Raw genomic sequence first — 6,463 nt, 5'->3', positions numbered from 1 at the left:
AAGGAGAGGAGGAGGAGGCGCGGGATGGAGAGAGAGAGAGAGAGAGAGAGAGAGAGAGAGAGAGAGAAATCTGATTTTTCTAAAATCCCTTTTTGAAGTATTTACGGTTGTGCCACTGAGTTTCTTTTGACCATAACTCTCTCGTTACAACTCCGATTCGGGCCCACTACGTGTCTATGAACTCATTCCACCGTGCTCTACGCAAGGTGTCTGTAGAATTGTCAAATTCCTTTCCGGTCAAAAAGTCAACTTTTTCTTAATAAAATATTCCAAGGGCAAAATTGTCTTTTCTCATAATAAATTATTGATTAAAAATGAATTTTAGTTTTGGGTCATTACATGACAGGACCCGACCTAATTTCCACTTTGGAATCCGAGTCGAATCCTGTGCGTGTCCGACATCTGGCGAATGTCGGGCACAAAAGACCTTTTTACCCTTCTCGTCTCAAATTCTTTTCAGATTTCCCTTAGACTTCTGCCGAAATTTCGGCAGAGTCTCCCTTGTATTTTGACTAATCCCAAAATTTTTCACCTGTTAAACAATCAAAGAACCCATCTCAGCTCTAGTTTCATAGTTTTAACTAGATATCAGAGCATTTTCTAAGTTTCAGAGTTTCAAGGATTTTCTACAAAACTTTACCTTACGTGGTGACGCGGAACCTTTGAATGGCCCGGTGGTGGATCCCGCGTACTTCTATGACCTGGGGGCTAAAAACAAGTTGAAAAGGTGAGTGGACAAAAATAATGTTCTTGAAAACAATTTTATAAACATAATAACCCCCATTTAAAAATAAGAAGAAGTCTAAATTGAGGGTTTGTCTAGATTTCAATATAGAGTATTCAAATAAGCATGTAAAAACCTACTGATGACTGTGCTTGTATAACTGAACCAATATGTAAAGATATAAATGCACGAATATCAAAAAATTGATATAAAATAACTGAAAGTCATACTTGAATAAAAGAAAACTCAAATCCTCTGAAAATACCACCTATTTGTACCCCTGTCATATCCGTCAATTCCCCTGGCAGGTCTCGGGCGTCACGCAGGCTACCCGAGCCGCAAACTGGCGAAATCAGGGGACTATGATCGGCCTGTCGCGCCGGCATATTCCTCGATGACACCAAGTCAACTCGAGTCGCTCTGGCAAGATGCAGGGGACCGTAGTCAGCCTGATCCGCAATCCTGGCAGGTCTCGGGGACACAGAGTCAGCCATGCCGCAATCCTGGCAGCTCTCGGGACACCAAGTCTGCGGAGCCGCAATCCTGGCGCTCAAGGTTCGAGCGTCCCCGAAACTCGTGAGGCAAGTCAAGTGCACTGACATAAACTGAAATCGGACTAGATGTCCGTAGACATCGGTCCAACTGTGGGTAATCACCAAAGAAAATGGGTACGAGGTGGTTTTAAAATAAATTCCTTTAGAAAAATATCTGAGTAATAACTGTAAAGCTCAAGTTGTGCTGCGGTCTCAACTGATTCCAACCTCAAACTCTGTTTCTATAACTGGTAATTAAGCAGCACAGACTTATAGAACTATTATTGTACTAATCATGTTCGGAACCACAATAAAGCTTACTCCAGATCAAATAAAGAAATTTATTCAAATAAACTCATTTATATAAAATCAATATAAAATCACTTATGAAATCTTATTTATAGAAATCCTTTATATAACTCATTTATATAAAATAATTCATGAAAGAAGGTCCACTCACTGCTGGTCCGAGCTAGCTGGACCCTTCAAAGGTCCCTCATGTGGGTTAGCTGGACTCCTGGTGCCTGATTATCCAAGAATAATAAATTAATAAACTGCTAGACAAAAAGAATTTAAATTAAACACCCTGCCCCCGGCTCCTAGAAATACGTGCATCTCATCCCAAGTTACTCCTATGCCCACATTAGCCATTTCAGACAATTGGACCAGTTTTGGAAGGTCCGACGCTCAGCTAAGTGAAAAACTGCCAGATCGGTAGACTCGGGATCCCGTGGGTGCACGATCTCCGATGGCCAATCTAGGCTTCCCTGAAGGTTCCTTACAGAGAGGGAACCATGTTCTGCGAGTTTGGTCCAAAACGGACGGTCGGATTGGCCAAAATCGCGTTATCGTTTAAAATCCAAACCCTAGCCCCAGGGTTCGCGATTTCGGAGTATCCGGGACTCCGATTCTCAATCCGTCAAGTCCTACACGATCCTGAGGTCATGTAGACCGACACATCCGAAATTCAGCGCGATCCGATTATTTGACGACACTGCACTCACGGATCGCGCGATATGGAAAATCCGTTCGGGGCTCAAACGGACTCCGAATCGAGATCTGCGAAATCCTACGCGCTCGTGACGACACGAGGGTCACAAAACTGCACAGAATTACTTCACCACCCTTGCCCACGCGCCCCAGCACGCGCGGGCAGATTTGGGTGTCTTAAGGGATTTCGGGTGGCCGAAAAATCTCAGAACCAAAACTCCAAACTCCTAACCTAGGTAAAACACCCCATTTGGAGTCACTTTTGTTCTTGGACATACCCAAAAAAGTGACCAGAAACAGTAGTTTTTTGCGGCCGAAGTTTCGGCCAGAATTCAAGTCGAAAATTGATCGCTTTAAAGCTAGAACGTGAAAAATAGCTGAGAAACCATACCTTACTCGATCGATTAGGTGGAGAATTGAAGGAGAAATTTGAGCTGGAAGTTCGGGTGGATTCGGACGAACATCCGTCGGAAAACATGGTTTTTCGATCAGCTCCGGGCGGCCCAATGGTGGAGGTCGGTCAGGTTTTGACGGCGAGAGGGAGGCGGACCCGATGGTACCCACGGCGGGGATCAGCTCGGCCTGTGGTGGCCAGGCCGTCGCCGAGAAGGTGAAGGGTCGCAATGATCGGGTGGGATGGGAGAGAAAGAGAGAAGAGAGAGAAAGTGACGGGGGAGAGGAGAGAGAAGAGATAAAAATATGACTTTTTGGCCAAATTATCATTTTGCCCTTCACGGTATTTAGACCATATCTTCTTCGTTACAGCTCCGATTCGGGTCTACTCCGTGTCTACGAACTCGTTTCGCCACGCTCTACGCAATGGCGTAAGCGAAATTCCCAAATTCTTTCTCGATTAAAAATATGCGAGGGCAAATTTGTCTTTTTGCTAAAAGATATTTTCCTTACTTTTTTTTAGATATTTTCTTTCTTTTTAGATATTTTGTTTTGGGTTATTACATTACAGGTAATGTGTTGTATTACCGCCCCAATAGTGACAGCCAGAGGCGTCTGATAGGTATATTTTATATTATATATTTTACCTCATTCTTAGTATATTTTGATTAATATTTTGGAAGAATTTTGATACTTTGAATTATATTTCTAATATAGGACTTTCGATTTCCTCTGGAGCAAAACATAATCAAATGGATGAATTTTGGAGTAATTCCAGTTGGAGGACATTCGTGAGTCACTTACTTGATCATATCAAAATTTCAGATTTTTCTACAAAGCGGTTATTTTCTGGCAACAAAATAAAGGAGCAGTGCGCGGTACTGAAATAGTGACGTTTTGGGCTTTTATTGCATTTTTGGTGCCCAAGATGACCTCGGATGGGTTCCTGGCCTTCTGGAGATGTGTTCAGAATATTTTTATCTTTAAAACAAGCTATATTGGGCCAGATTTGGAGGCGATTTGAGGCCAAAACATGGCTAGGCAGATTTCGGGCTGATTCTCCTAATCCAATTTAGACTTCATCTCCTAGTATTATTTTATTTTAACTTAGTTTCCTTGTGGGGATTGGGCAGCTAGCTTTTAGGAAGTATTTAAGTTGGTTTTCACAGCAATTTTAGGACTTCTTTTTGACTTTTGAACGTGACATTGTGGAGAGCAATTGCTAGGGTTTTGGGTTTTCGCAACTTTAAGGTGTTTTCGTTCTTTTCTTCTTAATGATATTTTCTTGGATTTCAGTTATGAGTATGCGTAACTAATCCTCTTTTGCTAGGGTGAAGCCTTGAACCTTAGTATGAATATGTGATTTTTATTTAATTGCTTATGATGAGTGCATGCCTACTTTGAATTATTAATCACTGTTTTAAACTATCTAATTGTCTTAATGCCTGATCACCATTAGGATCTTTAGAAAAGTAATTAGATGCAATTTTGGTTGGAAGGTTCCTTGAAATTGATGCTAGCTTCTTGTGATTAATAATTTTAATCTCATTTAAGATGAACACCACGTCTTAAGGGTTGCATGGTTTTTCAAAAGGTTTTCACAAAACTTAATGAGTCTTTTATGTTCAGATTTGATCCGAACGTCCGGACGGGTTGCATGTTGGATATACGTTCTGTGTTGGAGGTTCCAAGTAGAATATACATTAAGAAAACCTAACCTTCAAAGTGGCATGTGCAAATCATAAGTAATTAGTAAAAGTTCATAGGATTGCTAGGTGATGGTGAAACCCTAGTGCTTTTATAAATTGGTATTTAAAACTTTCCTTCAGTCGTAATTGTTTTTGTTTATTTGTTTTTAGTATCAACCAAATTCATAATCATCTTTCTTAACCTTTTATTTTAAGTAGTTATTTGAAAATTGTTTTTACTCAAACTGCTAATTAGTCCTTGAGGAGAACGACCTTGCATGAGCATCTATACTACAATAGCCAAGTTTATGATGTCATGAACCAGAAGTTCCTGAGGCCCCAATATTACACAACCATTACAGTAGTTGAAGTTTACGATGTCATGAACCAGAAGTTCATGAGGCCCCAATATTACACAACTATTACAGTAGTTGAAGATTATGATGTCATGAACCAGAAGTTCATTGATCGGATAACTTTTATGTTGTGGCATGACTATCTTGGCAATCCATGTTCTACAATGATACATAAGATTTTTATAAATTTGTAAGGACATCGTTTAAAGACTCAAACTATTGTCTTGTCCAACAAATATCATTACAAAGAATCCTCACAAATAAAAGTTGTCATGAGATCATCAAAGTCAAAAATTGACTTTGAGCCCTCTTTCCTTAAATAATTCAAGGGGATATTTGTGAGCTTATATAACATTTAATTATGGATCACTTCACCAGTTTTATTAATTGTGCCTACTAAAATGGTCACATATTTGTCTCTTGTCAAGACGTTTACGAGCACAACTCCCACATTATCCAATCCAGTCAATTTGACTTGATAATGATGATGAGTTTATTTTCCTAAATTTTGAGACAATTTTCCCGCCATTAGGGGAAGAAATGGCAGTTCCTGAAGAACGTCGTGAAATAGTGTTGAATCAATCCGCTTTTGTCTCATCAAGATAATGCATATAAAAGTTGTACATATGCTAACATGGATTGATATTCTCATATCACAATCCATTAACATGGTGACTATATATATAATGCATGCCTGAAGCATGACAGAAATATATGTTCTAAAGACTTAACTCCTCATAAGTGGAGATTATTTGAAAAATTCAAGCCCTATAAAAAATAACGCTCTATAGGAGGTTATGATCCACATATTCTAAATAATTCATTGTAAAAGAGATGTTTGTCTAACAAATGACAACATAAGCCCCTGAATAGGCATTGGTACCCCAAAGCAATGAGATGCTTATAAATTATGCATGCGCATGCACATGAGAATTGTGGGATCACAAATTGATGATACATTTGGTTTATTAGTAGCTACTACAATCATCAAGGGCTTGATTATATTAAATTTCGCCTTATGAATGTCGACAAGTTAAGTGATTGGCCAAAAATGGAAATAGGCAATTCCATTTATCACTAAATATGGAAGGTTGGATATTGAACCTATAACTCAAACACCAAATTACAAATGTTAAGTATGAAGGTTACGGATTGGTGTTTGTGAAGTGAAATAAGATCACTAATATGACATAAGGTTTCCTGGTAGAGACATGGTTTTAGTCTCTCATCTCATCGTAGATGCATCCACATTTTTATAAGTACATTTGTTGTTTTAACGCGAAACTTATAGGATGTGTTAAATGCATATTTATTAAGACTGTATGGTACATGGAGATCCTCAAAGCTCATGAAATATTTGAGATATATCGCATGAAGCAACCTCTTGAATGATATAAAGTACCACAATATTCTTAATTAAGAGCTAACACTAAGAGTTTGAGTATTTTGAATTCAAATTTGATATTGTTGTAACATATTCTAATTATTAGATTAGTTGTTGATGCTACTAAAGAGTTCAATAATTTGAAAAGTGAAAAACAGGTCGAATAGTGTGATAAACGATTATGTATGAGGACAATGTTGCTTGTATTGCTCAAATAAGAGAAGGGTTCATCAAGGGTGACAATTTCTAAAAAAAGTCAAGAGATTGGAGTCAAACAAATTTGTTCACAAGATAATATGGCGAACCTTTTTACCAAAACTTTTCCGAAATCTATATGCCATAAGTTATTGAAAATCAATGGGAGATATCAATCAGGGGGAGTATCCTAGTTCTAC

Source organism: Prunus dulcis, chromosome 6, assembly GCF_902201215.1.
Source record: "Prunus dulcis chromosome 6, ALMONDv2, whole genome shotgun sequence".
NCBI classification, from domain to species: Eukaryota; Viridiplantae; Streptophyta; class Magnoliopsida; order Rosales; family Rosaceae; genus Prunus; species Prunus dulcis.
This window is presented reverse-complemented; position numbering follows the sequence as displayed.